This window comes from Pseudophryne corroboree, chromosome 3 (genome assembly GCF_028390025.1).
Source record: "Pseudophryne corroboree isolate aPseCor3 chromosome 3, aPseCor3.hap2, whole genome shotgun sequence".
NCBI lineage: Eukaryota > Metazoa > Chordata > Amphibia > Anura > Myobatrachidae > Pseudophryne > Pseudophryne corroboree.
Genome location: NC_086446.1, coordinates 211,458,857 through 211,478,851, shown reverse-complemented (window position 1 = coordinate 211,478,851; position 19,995 = coordinate 211,458,857). Strand labels below are relative to the sequence as shown.

The following is a 19,995-nucleotide window of genomic DNA, read 5'->3' as shown; positions in this document are numbered from 1 at the left end:
GTTTAAATAAGCGCCTGCTATCTTGAGTCCTACTGTACACAAGTGATGTGAGCAGTTTGTGCTCATGTAGATAATGGGTGGTCTTCAGTTTGCTAGTGGCCGGGCTCCCGACGACCAGCATACCAACGCGGAATCCCGACCACCGGCATACCGACAGCTTTTCCCCCTCATGGGGTTCCACGACCCCCCTGGAGGGAGAATAGATAGCATAGCATGCGTAGCGTGCCACCGCGATTGCAGCGTGGTGAGCGCAGCAAGCCCACAAGGGGCTCATTTAAGCTCACCCAGCTGTCGGTATGCCGGCATGCTGTGCCGGCATGCTGGCCGCCGGGAGCCCGACCGCTGGCATAACATACTACACCCGTAGATAATGACTTTATAAATTTGTCTGCTGTCATAATTTATCAGCAGTGTCTCTTCAATCTTCATCTGGAACAGTTGTGCATTATAAAGAATACTGTACATTAGCGTTAATAACTCACCATTAAATTTCATTTGGCCTGCAGTCTTATCATTTAGGGTTCATGTTACTCTGTGCTGCAACCACTAGACGGTGAATGCAATGTCAGCACTTGTTAAAATAGTTACTTATCTATCATTATAAGCCAGAGGCAGAACTACCATTGGTGCAGCAGGTGCAGTGCACTGAGGACCCTAAGGACTTAGGGGCCCACTGCTGCTCAAACCAGCAAAGAGTTAACCACTGGACCCCCACAGACCATTTTGAGCAATGTTGGATGAACGGCACAGTGCAGAGAGCAGGGTGGGCCCCACCGCTTGAGGGACCCGACCCTTACCATAGGTAGGCAGAGCTGACCTTGTGTGTGCTGGACTGACAGAGGAGTACTGCTATCTATCAGCGCTGATGATCACAGCCACTTACTGCCTCTAATTAAAATACAACTGTACATTTTTTTTCTGATTTACTGCTGTTTGTGAATTAAAGGCAGCTCACAACAGGTGTAACTGGAACTGTCAGGGACAGAGCAGAGGACACTGTGTTCCTGCCCTCACCAAGGTACATGCCCCCTGTTCTCCACACCATGCAGGACATTGTGCTTGTACCCATCACCCACTGTATCCCCCTGTCACCCTTTGCCTGTCCTTGTCACCCACTGTCTCTCCCTGTCACCCACTGCCTCCCCCTGTCATCTTTGCCTCTCCCTGTCACCTACTGCTGTGTGGCATATTGTGATTTTGACTTGGGGTGGAGGAGGGGGATCCGAATGATATTTTTGCACCTGGGCCCACCACTCACAAGTTCAGCCACTGATTATAGTAGAATCTGTATAATCACAGCACCTTTTTTTTCTTTTAATACATACACAAAAACTTGAAAATAGAAAGAAGAACAACAGACTGCTTTCACAGCGCCTCAGGAATAGATAACTAATAAATAAACAACAAATTTTCCTGATCGATGCGCAGCTGAAAAACACTAAGTGGGTGTTTGTAAAGAAACAAATTAAAACAAAAGAATCAGCTGCGCTATATACCAGGGAGAAAAACAATAAACGGGTATGAGAGCCGATATGTATAAGATAGATTTATTAACCATAAATGTTATAGGGCAATTGATTAATAATTAAATTGTAACAATACATAAGACATTAAAAAGTTATTACCTCTCCTTATGTAGGCTGGTCCAGAGCCGAGCGTCCTCGGCTGTGTGTCCTGCAGTGCCCACTGATGCGAATGCCGCAGAGGAGAGGGAGCCGTAAATTCACTGTGAAGTTGATATGGACGGCTGGCGGGGAGAACGAGCCCGCAACTGCTCTTACAATCTCTGTAAGTTTCTTCCAAAGACGGATACCTTTGCAAGGTGTGCTAAAGGAGGCGGGACCTAACGCGTTTCATCACGTGACCCGTGACTTTATCAAAGGACCAGCCTACATACGGAGAGGTATTAACTCATTTTCATCACCCCACTTTGTGCTCACAATCGGGACTGCCCGTTTTGGATGCTTATGGGATATACATTCAGCTGACCTTTCACTGTGTTTCCAGCATTCAGCTTTGTGTCCATAATCTCGGGACTATCTGTCATTTATTGCTCTATATATCAGCTGAGCTTCATACTACGTGTGGACTTTTACTCAGAGAATTAAAACAGCTGTTATTCCATTGAATGGGTTACACTGATTCGAGGTGTGCTTTTTTTATTTTATTTTATGCATTTTTAATGTCTTATGTATTGTTACAATTTAATTATTAATCAAATGTCCTATTACATTTATGGTTAATAAATCTATCTTATACATATCGGCTCTCATACCCCTTTATTGTTTTTCTCCCTGGTGTATAGCGCAGCTGATTCTTTTGTTTTAATACACAAAAACTTAACTGACGTGAATTCTATGACACATGACACATCGTGTAGGGAGGTGCAGGGCCCAAAAGAGATGGGACCAAAAATGGGAGAGGGCAGTATTGTAAGTGGGAGGAGCAATGAGTTGAGAGGGGAGGAGTCCGTTTTAATTCTTAAGCCGCCTCCCCTAAAAGTAGAGTCTAGGTCTGCCACTGTCTCTGGAAGGGGCTGCATGGAGCCAAATATAGATTGTTTCCCACAATATCTTGTCTGGGATATCCAATGCAGAGTACAGTAGATGACAAACTGAAGGCGTTCTCAGTAGAGTGATGCAGACATTTCATCCAATGTGTATCTCAGTGTAGGAATGCAATCCGTTGATTTTTGGAGAAATGAGCGTGTAGAGTAGTACAGGTTAAAGGTAAGCCTTTGGATATTTATTTATTACCAGTTATTTATATAGCACACACATATTGTGCAGCGCTTTACAGAGAATATTTGGCCATTCACATCAGTCCTTGCCCCAGTGGAGCTTACAATCTATATTCCTTCTTACACAGACACATCCATGCTAGGGTTAATTTTTGTTGGGAGCCAATTAACCTACCAGTATATTTTTGGATTGTGGTAGGAAACCAGAGTACCCGGAGGAAACCCACGCAAGTACGGGGAGAATATACAAACTCCACACAGTTATGGCCATGGTGGGATGATGATTCGGAGATCAGTTGTCTTGAATTTAAGCTGTTTTATGGAGATGTACAGGGCATGCAAAAGGTGAGGCAGCCATCGTGGGCGCCAGACCAAAAAAAAAAATTTAATTATATAATATTTTCTTATTTGTCAAATAACCCATTGTACTAGGGGCCTATATCTAAGCATCTGCTATAATGAAAGGGTCATATATTTGTGACATTACTCAGAAAATATGGCCATGCCCATCTTTACTGGTGACATCATAGGTAGCAACATTTTCTGTGTCATCTAAGTCATGACATTAATTAAGTCTGTTATTAAAAAAAACCACTCTGAGATCTGCAGGCTTGTACATCTGATACCGAATCCAGGTCTGCAATGCAGGGTCTTCCTCTATTTCAGTATTAATACCAAGTAGAATAATTTGATAATAACTACCCTATTTGCTTTGAGGCTGTATTAGTATTCAACATCATCTCTAAATGGCTTTAAGGAGATCATTGTTTAATAACCTCCAACTCTCTGGCATCAGAGTGCAGCACATGTACAGTCTCCGCCACTGAAATCTACAGCACTGTCTTACTGCAGTATATGCCTCCAGACATACGAATATACAGCAATTACCTGTGTTGTGTGTTGCTATGCAGATGTCCTGTCAGTGTAGCTGAATGGGGCTACTTTACCCTCCAGTAAAATGTAGAACAATACATTTTAAAACCGGCAACGTTGCCATGGAACTTTGCCTGGAAAGCAAAACACTTCAGCAGATAATAATGTTCACACAGCCCTGGACACTCAGGACATACATTCCTAGAAGATATGTTTCCCTCTTGACACAATACTCTGCTGACACTTATTTCACCCATATGATTTTGCTGCAGTGTAGAAGGGAATCTGTCTCTAGGTCAACAGTAACTAGGTCGACGGGTCAAAGGGTCGACATGAGATTTTCACAATTTTTTTCCTCTTTTTTTTTACCTTTTTCATACTTAACAATCCACGCGGACTACGATTGGGAATAGTAACCTGTGCGGAGCACAGCGGTAGAGGAGCGCGGCACCTTGCCTGAAGCATGGCGAGCGAAGCGAGCCATGCGAGGGGACACGGTGCACTAATTGGGGTTCCCGGTCACTGTAAGGAGAAAAATACACCCAAAAAACTCACGTCGAACGTTTGACCAAGAGACCCTGTCGACCTAGTTACTGTCGACCTTGCATACCACACCCGTGCAGAATATACAACATGTTCTAAAGTAAAGCGATATTTAGAAGACTGTACGAAAACTATTTGCAACTAAAATGAGAACTGGGTGCCTAAGAAAGACGTAGATTATCTTCCTAACAAGGTGATTGGACTCAGATAAGGCAGCCTTCAACAGATAACTACAATATTTCACAGACTCAAGATAATACAGTACATCACACATACTGTACAGTCTGGTCATACAAAAACAACTTTGTTGCTTGGCCAGAGTGCTTAACAATTTGTCCACAAATATATGTGGCCAAACTGGACAAGATCCAACGTTTCAACACTTGTTGTGTCATTACTTATGGAACCACATGGATGCCTACTACTGAGGCCTGGAGATATCTGCATGTACAGAGCAATGGGGGACATGCCATTTTACAGATTTCTGACAATTGTCCTGTTGATTTGAACTGGGGCATCAGACCTTCATCTGCTTGCTTTGGGAATATTTTAATATAAAAATGGTAAAGATGAGAAAAAGCTGACATGTAAATTATACTAACAAGGCAATCCCCACTCAACATCCATTAGATAGCTTTGTCACTTAGGGGCCTATTTATTAATTAATATTGTTGGATATCTCCTGAAAATAGGGAACCACTGCAGATATCTCCGATATCCTTCAGTCCCCTGTACGCACATTTGGGGATACTTAAATTTTCACATTCTGTGGCATTTACTGGGATAGGGACACTGATGCCGAGAGGGGGAACTAATTGTCCAGGGATATTGAAGGGGCCCGATGTAGGCCGGGTCCGACAACCCCACTCCAGTATACTTACTATGCTCTGGGTCCCTCCTCCTCTGCAGCACCATCTTCCCAGTGACATCTTCAGGAAGATGGTGCCTCACAGTGAAAACAAAGGCACATGAGCCATCTTCCCAAATATATCACTGGGAAGATGACACCAGCTGAGTATGGGGGAACCAATTCCCAGTGCAACCAAGGTAAAATGTTGATGCACACCACTCCCTGGAACTGTACGGCACCCCACTGTGACGTGCAAGAGGCCACAATTAATTTTTAAGATCCCTCCTGAACAATGACCGTCCGCACATGCGTGGTCAGCAGACCGTGCCTGTGCAGTAAAGTCTTGGGGTTCCTAAAGAAGAAGTGAAGTAATTGTATTAACGATCCCTTCACTTCTAACACATCACAGAGACTGAGCCCCTGTCGCTGGATTTGATTAGCAATACACTCCAAAGAACATTTTTTTTTATTGCCATAAATAACAGCAATAAGAAATTATAATTCTCATATCTAGAACCAATAATTGATAAATATGCCCCTTAAAATGTAATAATTAAATATCATCACATACACTATACTCTGTTCTGACCACCCATCTACTTCAACCTGCTCCTACCCACTCCCAAAACAGCTTACAATGTTTGTCATGTTTCAGTAACATATATTTTTGTACATTAATTTGCTGGCTGCCGTAAAAACCTTTTCATTTAGCACTTGTTTTTGTAATACACTCACATTCGGGAAATGCCATACAAAATCTATGAATGTTTGTGTAACTGTAGATGGCTAATGGAGTTTGCATTGTTCAGAAAATCACAGAGAAATAGAACGCAGTAATCTGCTATAATCTCTGTACAGAAAACAAAGACATCTGGACATGCAATTTATCACAGCTTCAGCATTACCCCTAACATCCAGTAGCACCATTCTGACTGCCACTGAGTGATTCAAATGACCAAAGAAAAAAACAACAACACATATACTGTAGGGAAAAGGTTTGCTATGTGTGCATTGTGTATATGTTATACATGCTGGATAGATAGATAGATAGATAGATAGATAGATAGATAGATAGATAGATAGATAGATAAGAGAGAGATGCTGGCGCAGATAAACAAAATGTGAAGTCATTTGAAGATGAGTTTCAATCATATTAATGACAATGATTCAATGCCTCAGTGAACACTTTTTAACGCCTCAAAAACTGAGAGTGATATTATGTAAACCTGGAAACTGGTCCTTGACAATTCTAAAAAAGAAAAATCTTCAACACATCTCAAATTATGACCTTGGGGTCCAGGTCCTTACTTACAACAATTACACATCACACACACTCTCCCTGACATATTTTTATTATTTTTGCTTTTTTATATACAAACAAAAAGATTGAGCTCCTCAAAACAATTATGAGAAGGCATTGTTAGTATGACTAAAGCTGCTATGTCAAGATATCCTACACTATTTCCCTTGAAATTCCCTGAGCTCCTGAACAAACGAAATAGTGCACACACACGGTAAAATATAACATAAGATTTATCACGTAAGATATACAGTAGTCTAAGATATGGCTTCTCACTTTATGATGACGCAAATAGGATGGGTCTGGGACTCAGGGTCGACAACAAAAAGGTCGACACACCTTATGTCGACACCAATTGGGCGGCACACCTTAGGTCGACATGGACAAAATGTCGACATGGACAAAAGGTCGACAGGAACAAGGTCGACATGGAAAAAGGTCGACATGAGTTTTTAATGTTTTTTTTGTGTAGTTTTCTTCGTAGAGTGACCGGGAACCCCAATTAGTGCACCGCGTTCGCTCGCCATGCTTCGGGCATGGTGCCTTCGCTCCGCTACCGCTTCGCTCGGCACAGATTACCGTTCCAATCGTAGTCCACGTGGATCGTTAAGTATGAAAAGGTTCAAAAACAGAAAAAAATCGTGAAAAACTCATGCTGACCTTTTTCCATGTCGACCTTGTTCCTGTCGACCTTTTGTCCATGTCGACCTAAGGTGTGTCGACCTAAGGTGTGTCGACCTTTTTGTTGTCGACCTGGAGTCCGGATACCAATAGGATACAATATCTTATGTTAACATACACACTAGAATGTGTACTATCTAGCTAAAATTGAGCTGCATGTTCATCCGACATAGAACATTGGATACGACCCGTGGGAGCCTGCATCACACTATATCGCATACAATATAGTGTGTACACGCGATAGTGTGCGATAGAGTGCAAAAAAATGCACCATGTGTACTTATCTTTATGGTGGGCACACACTGGAGTGACCAGCAATCATTACGACCTTACTGACAATTTCTCTTTAAGCCAGAACAAACAATATTGAGCATACATACACTGCAATATTGCTCAAGACCATATGATATGTTATATGGTTATGTCACTAGCGATTTATTGCTGCTCCTGTACACACTAGAATAACCTTCATGTCACTCCATTCTAGGGAGTTGGTCCGACATATTGTTTGTCATCCGGTGCGCCGTACATACTGTATAATAGGCACAAAATTGCTAGCTATATCACTAGGTTTGATATGCAGCATTGACGACAAGAGACAGTCGCTAGCGACCAGTGGGAGTGCGCAATCATGCATACACACTGAGCGATGTAGGCGGTAAGTCGTTACGAAAACAGCATATTGGCCCGACATTGCTCTAGTGTGTACCCAGTTTACCATTTTCAAAAATGCATTCTAGCTCAGTTACTATACGATAATGTTCCCTGGTGGAAAATATAAATTTTTAGGATCATAATGAAATGTTTAAAGTGTGCAGTTAAATTAAACAATTTAAGCCAAATTTTCCCAACACTTTAGATATTAAAGTGTATATTTTAGACTTCCTGTCCAGCCCCTTACTGGAGAAGGCTACAGCCTGAAACTGCTCCCTTGCAGCTGCAGCTATTCCTCGGCTCCCGGACCTCTTGCGGGTCTGAAAAGCCAGGGCTTCGCCCCAGACAGTGAGAGGAACACTCACGCATGGAGAGGTTTCTCACATCGCCCATGCCCCCCAAACAGCAGCGTTAGAAGAGGTGAGGGGCAAATCCAAGATGGTGACCACAACACACCCACAGTTACACCGCTCAGCCACATCTTCCCCACCCTCTCCTTCTCAAGTTGCTTCTAAGGCTATGGATGCCTCACCTCATGTGTTGGCCACATACTGTATGCTTTGTTTAGGCTATTAAAACTACCATGGCTCCCCTGATGCAAGAACAAGCTGGCTCATTTAAGCATGCATTTCAGGAAGCTAATCATAACATAGTGCAGCTTACAAAGAGGGTGCATTTTACTGAAACCAAAGTGGGTAAGGTTTTCCAAGATGCTTTTCACTTGAAGCAGCAATATGTTACTTTGCAGAAAGAACACAAGTTCTTAATAAACTTGATGATTGGGAGAATCGGTCGAGAAGAAATAATTTACGCATATTTGGCCTCCCTGAATCTATTAAAGGTGACACCTTTTCTTGGTTCATTACCTCCTCCTTACTGGATTATTGGATATACACGACTCCTGCTGTGATATTGTGGTAGAACGCACCCATATCGGCCTGCCGCGTGATAGCCCTGCGGCTCGCCCCAGAGTGACTATATTTCGCTGTCTGAACTTTCTTCATTGTGAGGTGATTTGGCAGGTTTACAGATGAAACTGTTCTATAATGTTGGATGGATGTAAGTGCTTTATTTCCCAGGACTATTCAGCTGAGGTCACTAGAGCTTGCAAAGCCTTCAATCAGGTGTGTGCTGGCCTAGTTAAGGAAAACCTCCGCTTTTCCCTACATGACTCCATATATATATTCACTGGAGACTCGCCCGTGGACTTTTCTTTTTTGGAGTATGCAGCTGCATTTCTTCGTGAGGAGGCTGTGACAGCGGCCGACAACTCTTCCTCCTCTCCTATGGACTCTTAGGGTTGATCCACCCATTTTCTACTAGCTCATACGTTGCCACTGAATATAGAGGATTATACCTCATTGCCACCTCGTTATTTTATTTCAGATCATTCATTTTGGTGAGTGTGATTTTTTTTTACTTTTATGGTTGTGTTTCCATTTTTATTTGTGTTTATGTGCATTCTGCTTCTCTCCGTTGTGTGCCCTGGTCGCTGGCGGCGGTGACTGCACCAATGTTATATTTGCACACTGTTCCATACAGGGCCGGCACTACCATTAGGCAGCTTTAGGCAGCTGCCTATGGGCGCCGGCACTTCAAGGGCGGAACTGAGTGGGGAAAAAATTAAGTATGTAACAATGTGGGTGCTGCCTCCCCCTCCTGCGTCGCTCACTGCCTCCCCGCCCCTCTTCCCCCGACCTGTTCAGCGGCATCGCTGCTGCTGGAGTGGAGTCCGAGGAGGAGGCCATGATCGGGGGCGACACTTTCACCTGGGGAGAAAGTGCCGTCATCCACCAGCTGATCTGCCCTCCCTGCCAGTGGCATGACCGGTGCGGCGGCGGAGAGTCCAAGCCCAGCAGGAGGCCACGATCAGGGCGGCACTTTCACCTGGGGAGAAAGTGCTGCCAACCACTAGCTGATCTGCCCTCCCTGCCAGCGGCCTGACTGGTGCGGTGGCGGCGGAGAGTCCAAGCCCAGCAGGAGTCCGAGGAGGAGGTCACGACCGGGGGCGGCACTTTCACCTGGGAAGAAAGTGCCGCCAACCACCAGCTGATCTGCCCTCCCTGCCAGCGGCCTGACTGGTGCAGCGGCGGCAGAGAGTCCAAGCCCAGCAGAGCCGGCCCTAACCAATATGATGCCCTAGGCAAGATTTTGGCTGGTGCCCCCTAGCACCGCCGCTAGTTCTGCAGGAGATGCCTGGCATGAGTCAGTTGGCAGCTCTGCTAATGTTGGGCGCCTTTTGTTTATGAAAATGCATCATATTATTTGCATTACTATGTGGCTAGGATGCACAAGCAGCTTCTACTGATTAAAATGATATGCAGCATGCCTATATTATGTGTGCGACTGCGGCTGTATCTGCATACGAAATGCTACATTACAGTGATTTCCAGGAATACACTTCAACGTAGCATTTCGTATGCAGATACAGCCGCAGTCACACACAGAATATAGGCATGCTGCATATCCTTTTAATCAGCAGAAGCTGCTGGTGCCCCCAAGCATACCAAATGCCCTAGGCATTTGCCTAGTTTGCCTATGCCTAAGGCCGGCTCTGAAGCCCAGCAGCCACTGCCCCATACAGGAGTTCTTCTTCAAGGGCTAAATCTGCTGGCTGTCCACCCTCATTGAGTGCCACGGGATCAGCCAGAAGGACAGACAACCACGGTCAGTGTCTTGCACCTCAGCTGGCTGTCATTCATTTGACCAGCAGGAGGTTCTGCGGCAGCTGCACCTCTCTAGTGACTGGGAGGTGTCAGCTGCCTCAATAACATGTCAAAATGTGTGACTATATAGTGTGTGTGTATATATATGTGTATATATATATAAATATAATCAGCATATCAGCTCCTGATATTACTTATAAACAATTCAGGGACATACTGTAGATAGTTTCCACTGTCCCAACGGCCATTTTTTTTTTTTGAAGTTCAAGACCTCAGACCTATTAGCAATAAGTTTTCAATTATTAATTATACCATCCATCTAGTGCATAGGTCTGATTAGACAGATTCTTATATTTAACTCCTTTATAGCCCTAATGCCATGGGCACTGGAGGTATCCCTATTCACGACACCATAAATAGCATTACTTTATTACCTATAATATTTGTAAAAAATATATATATATTTAATTAAAACTTTTCAATTCATATATCTATAAAACACATATTTCAAATTAATGAAATACATGTATTTTTTTTTTTAAATATTATAGGTAATAAAGTAATGCTATTTATCTATGCATTAGGTGGCTGGTAGAAGTCTAATTATTAATTGAAACTTATTGCTAATACAGTAGGTCTGAAGTCTTGAACTACAAAAAAATGTCCGTTGGGACACTGGAAATATATATATATATATAATGTTTGATATCTTATCTGCTATTGTATTAGACGTGATATGATTTACATTATATTTATATTCAGGTATATATTGGAGCCAGATGTAGTAAGCACACACCCCCTGCGAAGTCCGACTAGTGAAGTCCGACTAGTGGGTGTGGCCAACAGAATACACATATATATATATATATATATATATATATATGTATACCAATGGATTGGCACTCACCCCTCGTGGTTGTAGACGCCCCGGTGCCTTCTGGGATATGTAGTACACACAGCGTTTCCTGGCATGCAGCGGCACTCAGGGACTGATGCAAGCAATAGTTAAGCAGAAGGTGTTTATTCCATAGTGAAAAAAATGGTCCACGTTGGACCATTTTTTTCACTATGGAATAAACACCTTCTGCTTAACTATTGCTTGCATCAGTCCGAGTGCCGCTGCATGCCAGGAAACGCTGTGTATATATATATATATATATATGCCCTCTTGGCTGTGCTCACTGTCTACCCCTTCTGTGTCACCCCGGTCTGTCAGCCCTTCACCTTTTAGATTGTAAGCTCGCAAGAGCAGGGACTTCTTTCCTCATGTGCCTTTCCTTTTTATACTTACACTATCTTATACTCCATACTCCCTTTGATGGGACCTAACCCCGGGTTTTCTATACCTGTCCTATTTTGTCCTGTACTGTGAGTGCTGTTTTCTTGTTTGCTCATCTGATTATGTACTGTGTAATGGCCGCTGTGGATCCTTTGTGGCGCCATATAAATAAAGGATAATAATAATATTATATAATCTCCCTCTAAACCTCTCCCTAATCATAACCCCTAACCCTAATATCTGAAATCAAACCAGTAAAGTAACCCTCATATCCTATCCCTTATACCCGACCGAACCCCATCCCCCAAACTAACCCTAATATCCTATCCCTATATAACTCATAAGATGCCGCCACTGCACTTTATAATCTGAGAGGCCGAGTATTGGGAGAACGGGGGATGGAGGGTGGTGGGGGGGAGGGGGGGGCAATGAAGATTTGCCTAGGGTGCTGAGAAACCTTGCACCGGCCCTGGTTCCATAGTAACATAGTTATTGAGGTTAAAAAAAAGACTAAATGTCCAACTAGTTCAACCTTTTTTACAATTCTTACACTAGTTTAACTATACTGACCCAGATGAAGTTAAGTTATTAAGTCTAAATAACACTAAGTCATGCTTTATCTAAAATACATTCACTTTAAATGCTGACTCCTTCGATATTTCTTTCCGTTAGGAATTTATCTAATTCATTTTTAAACATATTGATTGAGTCCACCATTACTACCTTTTCAGGTAGGGAATTCCAAATCCTTACTGCCCTTACTGTGAAGAACCCTTTCCTTTGTTGGCTATGAAATTTTCTCTCCTCTAACCTCAGAGGGTGTTCACATGTCCTGTGTAGAGGTTTTTCAATAAATAAGTCTCCTGATAGATCCTTGTATTGTCCCTTTATATATTTGTAAATGTTAATAATGTGTCCTCTTAGCCGCCTTTTTTTTTAGTGTGAACATATCTAACCTAGATAGCCTTTCCTCATAATCCAGTGCCTCTAACCCCTTAATCAATTTGGTGGCGCGCCTCTGAACCCTTTCAAGTTCCAAGATGTCTTTTTTGTGGAGCGGTGCCCAGAACTGAACACAATATTCAAGGTGAGGCCGTACCAATGATTTGTACAACATCCACTCACATCACATTTCTTGTTTGTTTGATTGATTGTGGTAAGAGTTATGGGTGGACTGTTCTATCATAGCTGCGGCTCCCTGGAGTCCTGTCTGTTGCTCTCCATATATTGATTATAAACAGTTTTCTTTTTATGCTAGGAAGTTCTGATTCCTGGCCTGATGGCCTGCAGGTTTTTTTTTTACCCTTGCTCTGGTTTACCCTATTTGTTTTAATGTATGCCTTGTTTTATTTTCTTGTGTTTTTTCCCCACCTTGTAAGTTTCCTTTCTGTTTTCTTTTGATTTGGCAGTATCACAGTGTTATTATGGCCTTTGTTACCTTTATGTTCAGTCCTTAGGCTTACTGTCACTATTCCAGATTTTATTAGGCAAATTATCCCCCTTTATGGACTCCTCACTAGTATTCAGTGGGGATTTTACCATGGTGTTTTCCCCCAATATGGATAGGCAGCAGCCTCCCCCCTGACACTGTGCCTCCCCGACTTTGGGTCTCCCCACCTTGACCTCCGAGCTGCGCCTGATTGACGTGTGGTGCACTCTTTACCCCACTGATGGGGAATTCATGTACTTGTCTGCTGCACATGTCACTTTGTCTTGCATTGACTACATGCTAGTGTCGGAATCCCTTCTTCCAAGGGTGGATGATGCTGACATTAAACCTATTGGTCTATCCAACCATGCGTTAATCTGGTTATCTATAACCCCAGCGAGTGACACTGGACGGTATAAACACTGGAGTTACGTCTTATTTGCCCAATTTGGTTAATTTTCGTGGTACACTTGAGGCAAAGTGGTGTGAATATGCATTACGCAATGCAGACCGTGTCGGCAACCCAACTCCGTACTGGCAGACTGCTAAATCTGTTCTTCAAGGAGAGATTAACATTTATTTGTCTAAATAAGTATTGTTCTATTCTATATTTGAAGGCCCAGGCAGATCTGACTGCCTCTTTTGGAAACTTTAAACTTAATCCTAACCCTTCGATCTGAGAGGCCTATATGCGTGCTAAAGCTCATTTTAGGGGGGTCTTGGACCAAACAGCTGCCCGTCAGACATTTCAAAAGCGTTGCCACTTCTATAAACATGGTAATAAGTTGGGGAGACTGTTGTCTAATCTATCACATAATCATTCTGCCCCCTCTTCTAATATTTCACTCTACGCCCTCTGGCAATGTGACCAGATTTATTTGGGGATTATTACATTGATTTATTTGCTAACCCATCCATAGATGACACTCAGAAACAAACTTTTTAGACACTGTTGTTTTGCCTGCTCTTTCCCCTGAACAGACAGACTCCCTTGTTATTCCTGTTGTGACACTGTTGTTCATACCCCAGTGTAATTTTCATACATGTATTGTGATACTGTAGGTGGTACCCCAATTTCATTCTAGTATTGCGACACTGTAGGTGGTACCACAGTGTAATTTTCATACACATATTGTGACACTGTAGCTGGTACTGCAGTGTAATTTTCATACAGGTATTGTGATACTATAGGTGGTACCCCAATTTCATCCAAGTATTGTGACACTGTAGGTGGTACCAAAGTGTAATATTTATACACATATTGTGACACTGTAGGTGCTACTGCAGTGTAATTTTCATACACATATTGTGACACTGTAGCTGGTACTGCAGTGTAATTTTCATACACGTATTGTGACACTGTAGGTGGTACCCCAGTTTCATCCAAGTATTGTGACACTGTAGGTGGTACCACAGTGTAATATTCATACACATATTGTGAAACTGTAGGTGCTACTGCAGTGTAATTTTCATATAAGTATTGTAATGCTGTAGGTCATACCGCAGTGCACTTTCCATACACGTATTGTGATGCTGTAGGTCATATCACAGTGTAATTTTCATACATGTATTGTGACACTGTAGGTGGTATCCCAATTTCTTCCAGGTATTATGACACTGTAGGTGGTACCGCAGTGTAATATTCATATACGTACATTGCTGACTGACTTCTTGTGTAGACGACAAACATTTTTATAGTTTATTAAATTGTCACCCTGTCTGCCACTGCAGTACCATTTTTTTCCCTATATGTGACATGTTGGAAGGTTAAGTACCACATGTTTGTGCCCCCCACTGCTGTCTCTTAGCTTGGTCATCCAGCTACCTCGGTGCAACCTTTTGTCCTAAACTGGATGAAAACAATATTGTGAGCTGTGAGGTGGTCAAAATTGACTGGAGATGACTGGAAATTAATGTTATTAAGGTTAATTATACTGTAATAACGAGAACAGGCCAAAATTCTGTGATTTTAGCTTCTTTTATGATTTTTGTAGAAAAAAAAAAATACAGATCCAAAACCAAAACCCGCAAAGGCTATTTTGGCAAAACCAAATACAGATACAAAATATGAAGGAGACACACATCCAAAACAAAAAATCCATGACGGGGGCTGGCCCACATCCCTACACGGCCCCTTCCACCAAGGTATCCAGCAATGGCTACTTAGCCACCCCTTTTTGTGTTCATAGAGGCACTTGTCAGGGTTGCACCATGTTTGCTGTGGCATTGGAACCTCTAGCTGTAGCACTCCATCAGTCTGCTGGTTTTACAGGTATCCATATTGGTTTGGACACACTTAAATTGTCCCTCTTTGCAGACACAGATGCTCCCTATTTGTATGTCACTAACAGACATTAAATCCTATACCAAGATCTTTACTACATTTTTTTGAAAAGATGGTAGATCCTGGTTGACTGTAGCTAAATTGCAGCTCCTCAGATATCATGGTGGACTAGGACTCCTGACATACTCTCATTTACTAGAGCAGTACATTTTCAATATATAAGTAACTGGTTATTAAACAGGGAAACATACACCCTTGTCCCTACTGAGGTAGCTATGTATATGTTTATTTTTATCTGCCGTCTTGTTCCCCCCAAATCCCCTTCCAAAAAAAACAAAACAAAAACCATTGTCCTTATTTCTCTATCTAAAGCTTATTCTGCATCACTGGGTCCTGTTTGCAGGTTTTTAGATCATTGATATAATTGGGACTAACATTTTGCCTCATTATTGGATTTATTACTACTGCATATGGATACATGTTATGTTTTCAAATTGCTGAATTTTATACGCTGATGTCTTACATATCTGTTTCTAAACCTTTTCTAGATTAATTTACAATAAACAGATCTTTAAAAAAAAAATGCATATTTTATTTTCTGAAGATAAAATCAGTACGGCTGACTTCCAATAGAACAATAGAATGATTTGTAACTGGACAGTGTGTTTGTGAGGCAAACTACTGTAATTAAAGTATATGGTTACAATATTGTTAATTTCAGACAGCCACTGTACACCTGTGCCTTTGTACATCTGTAAAGACGGGGAAAATTCAACTGTTGTTTTTTGCATGCTGGTAAGTAATGGGCCCCCGTGAGAGCTATTCAGTTGTCTTGGGGCGTCCATTACTTATCGTCCTTGTCGGGCACAAATTCACCAGATTTAGCCGTGTAAAGTAGCTAAACCCAGCTAAAGTACTGTGCGCAACAAGGAAAATGCCGTTTCACGCATATCTGCTCAACAATTGAATAGCTCTGTCAGGCTCCCAGTACTTAGCAGCTTGCAAAAAGCAGAATTTCTGCCATTCCCTCCAAAGACATTACTTTCATACAGGCCCATTCATGCCCATGCAGAGTATATGGAGATGAAGAAATGAGCATTTACTGCTGCCTTGGAGTTTGATCACAGGTCTCTAACTAAATAGCTGTGGATACTTTACAAGGAGGAACAAACCACTGGAGTCTGCCACCTATATATTTTTGCTTTCCAGTTTCCTTTTTGTTTATTCATCATGAAAACAAAATATATATTTTTTGCAATAAGTGGGTTGACAACTTGGCTGACATTCAGATGCTCATTGATGTATGCTTGTTGTGGAGAACTGCAGTGTTATACAACCATTGTATGATGTTGCAGGAGTTTGGTTATCCGATCGGCAGAATCAGGACTGACTTACCCCCTTGAAGCAGTTATAGGGATGCATTTCACTTACAAATCTATGACATGTGTGAATGAATTTGTCACTAGCTGTCAATCTGTACACCTCCTGTTGTCCTATAAATACATAAGCTTCTTATTCACTCAACAGGAGCTGTACATTATAAAGTAGAAATAGCTATATTACTAGCTACATACAACAACTACTGAAACTTAACTCTAACTTAACCAATACACCACTGAGCTGTCTGATATAATTAGGACTTTTATTGAAATAAAAACATTTATCTATACCTAAAGTAAATTCAATTACAAGAACAGTTTCTTTAAAAATGGCTAGTTATTCTAGAGGCATGTCAATTATGTCATTGAATACTTACATTAATTCCTGTAATGTGTTAAAAAGCTTTAACCGGAATGTGTGTTTGCCGATTGTAACTCTTATTTGTACTGGATTTTGCAGTATTGCTTTAAGAAAACAAAGATGTCAGGAATGCAAATACATTACAGGTCATCAATAGTAAGTACAAACATAGTGGTAAATGCCAGTTAAAATACGGTATTTAAAATAGGGACAATGGCTGCCTGAAATGAGCAGTATTGTAATCATATAGTTTCATTTGTTTGTTTCACACAAATAGACTATTCAGTTACATATTCTATTGTTCTATTGTGTTTAGCCAGTAAGAACATAATATGTTTTGTGAGTAGTACCAGTTTTACCATCAATAAAATATCCACTTTATATATCTAAAGAGTGGGGAAAATGTGGTTTAAGTTGTTTCTTTTAGATAAGTATATGATCCTAAAAACTTTCTATTTTATATTATGGGAACATCAGGATACTGTTGCGGAGCTAGAATGCCCTTCTGAAAATGAGTTTTAGTGATACTCACAGTACTGTAGCTTCTAAGTGGTTGTACTGAGAAGCTCAATCATTTAAACAATAATAAAAATGTATTAAGCTATTATAACTGAATGGATATTGTAATCTAAAAGAGTATTTGCCTAATGCAAGAAAGACAATATAAAATGTAAAAATAGCCTTACTAACTACTGTACCTGTGTAAATGTCAGGCTGCACAATACAGGGAGACCAAACCCTGACTGATAATATATGAGCACTGCCTTACCTTGCTCCCTGCTCACAGCACCATGTGGCTGTTCCTTCTCTCTAACAGGAATGTGGCAGTCAGTCACCTCTACAGAGTTGTGTTTGCATTCATGTCTCGTCTTATTGGGACTGTGTTGCTAGGTTACAATTTTCTTGACAACAACCGGACAACCCCCTCCTCCCAACTCAGTGCCAATGGACTTGTACTGTCGCCTTCTTCCCTTCCTTTCTGTTGAATATTGTCTAACAAAAATCATAGCGCCCCACATTTACCTTGGTTACAGATCTAGGGGGAGATGTATTAAGCCTTGGAGAGAGAGAGAGAGAGAGAGAGAGAGAGAGAGAGAAAGTGGAGAAGTTGCCCAAAGCAACAAAAATGCTTGTAAAGGTGGGTACACATTAATAGATATATCTGCAGATCAATTGATCTGCAGATATATCTATGGACGGATCGAGCAGTGTGTTCAGCATACACACTGCCCAATCCGTCGGGGACTGACGTCATGAACTGGGCGGGCGTGTACACACGCCCGCCCAGTTCAGCTGTCAATCACCGCCGGCTGCCGCAGCATGTGTAGGGGCGGTCGGCCGCCTGTACACACACAGCGATGAGCCAATATATCGGTAGATATATTGGCCGTCGGCTGTGCTGCGGGGCCGACACAATACGTCTGTGAACGACGGAGTTCACAGACGTATCGGCCGTACACACTGGCCTACGATCCCGCGATATATCAGCCGTTCAAGAGAACGGCCGACATATTGACCAGTGTGTACGGGCCTTAACTGTCTTTTATCTAGCACAGTCTTTGCAATGACAGAAGCTGATTGATTGATTGCTTTTGCAACTTCTCCACCTTATCTCTCTCCAAGGCTTAATATAAATTTTCTAAAGTCTGTATTAGCCTACCTCCTAACATATGGGAGACAAACGTTGGTACCCTTCTAATGCGCAGAAGGCGTTTGCCTGAAAAGGCATGTGGCCTCTTGGGAGGTGGCATGGCTTCATGAGAAAGGACCATAGTCTCACGTCAACCCACGTTTCCATCACTATGGTGACATGTCCAGCACTCTTGGCGATGCCTTGACCTAGTCTGAACAGGTTTTAGGCCATAATGAAGATAGGTATGTGAATTAGAATAATGTTGGTCACTTGAGGCTAGAAAGGTTTACTTGGACAATGGATTTCACAGGTGTATATACAGTTTGATTGGAATCAAGCTTCAGAATACCTTTGACATCATAAAACTGGTTTGTCTATTGTCCAGTATAGGCCAAGCCAGGGATCATAAATTAGCTACTATGAAAAGAGATCACATCTATTGATAAAACATGGTCTGAACCACTCCAGGCAAAACAAACAGAATTGGATGAAAAGACAGTCTGCATTTTATAATACCCTCCTTGCTTGAGGCAGAGTGGGCCAAGTTGGGCATGGCATACTTTTAGTTCAGGGTTTGTTTTATGACACATTGGAATGTGTGAGGCACACCTATAATTACCCATTGTATTGAAAACACTGAGACTATAGCAGCTAAATGGTTAAATTACTGTAGGTGTATATATACACATGAGTTCAGTCAGAAGATGAAGTCAGAAGGAGAGGAGACGAGGAGTTAAGAAGGAGCTTCAGTAGGTGCAGGAGGAGAAAGCAGAGATGTTCACACATAACAAATGATCTTTAGGACGGTAACTATTTACTTGCAAGTTTACAATTTATGTTAGTAATTGTCGGTTTGTTCAATTGTTTCATGTTTTATGTTCTATAATTAAGGAAGCATTAATATTATTAGTATTTTCTGTATATACAGTATAAATGCGAAAGCCCTCACTCACTCACTCACTCACTGACTGGCTGACTGACTCATCACTAATTCTCTTACTTCCTGCTATGTTAGGAAGATGAAATTTAACATAGGTGTTCTGCAGGTGAGAAATAGAAAAACTACGTAATTAGAACTTTAGTAAACCTCCCCTAAGGGAATGAATAGGGGGATCACATAATGACATCATTACCAATGCGTGGTTTGCATTGCGTGAATGATAGCTCCCAAATGGACAATCTGACCAAAATTTGGATTGCACCTCCTGTCACTTTTTACGTAATCTGCTACGGGTGCTCCTCGGGTAATGCCAAGAACCATGGATTAATATTTACTTATATTAAGACGTCTCAAATTTACATCTCTATAGATTTTCCATGTTT

At 41.8% G+C, this 19,995-nt stretch overlaps 1 protein-coding gene across 5 annotated transcripts in view; it reads right to left on the bottom strand.

Moving 5' to 3' along the window:
* TBATA (thymus, brain and testes associated) overlaps nucleotides 1-17,900 on the bottom strand; it is a 70,139-nt gene extending 52,239 nt beyond the window's left edge. For 3 of the 5 annotated variants that reach the window (XM_063958800.1, XM_063958804.1, XM_063958805.1), the window contains exon 1: nucleotides 17,809-17,900. The gene's annotated coding sequence lies outside the window, so the exon portion shown is untranslated. Of the gene's footprint in view, nucleotides 1-3,628; nucleotides 3,715-17,055; nucleotides 17,144-17,808 lie in introns of those variants that run through there. The other 2 variants (XM_063958802.1, XM_063958801.1) reach the window with 2 other exon arrangements.
* Nucleotides 17,901-19,995: the final 2,095 nt, after the last annotated feature.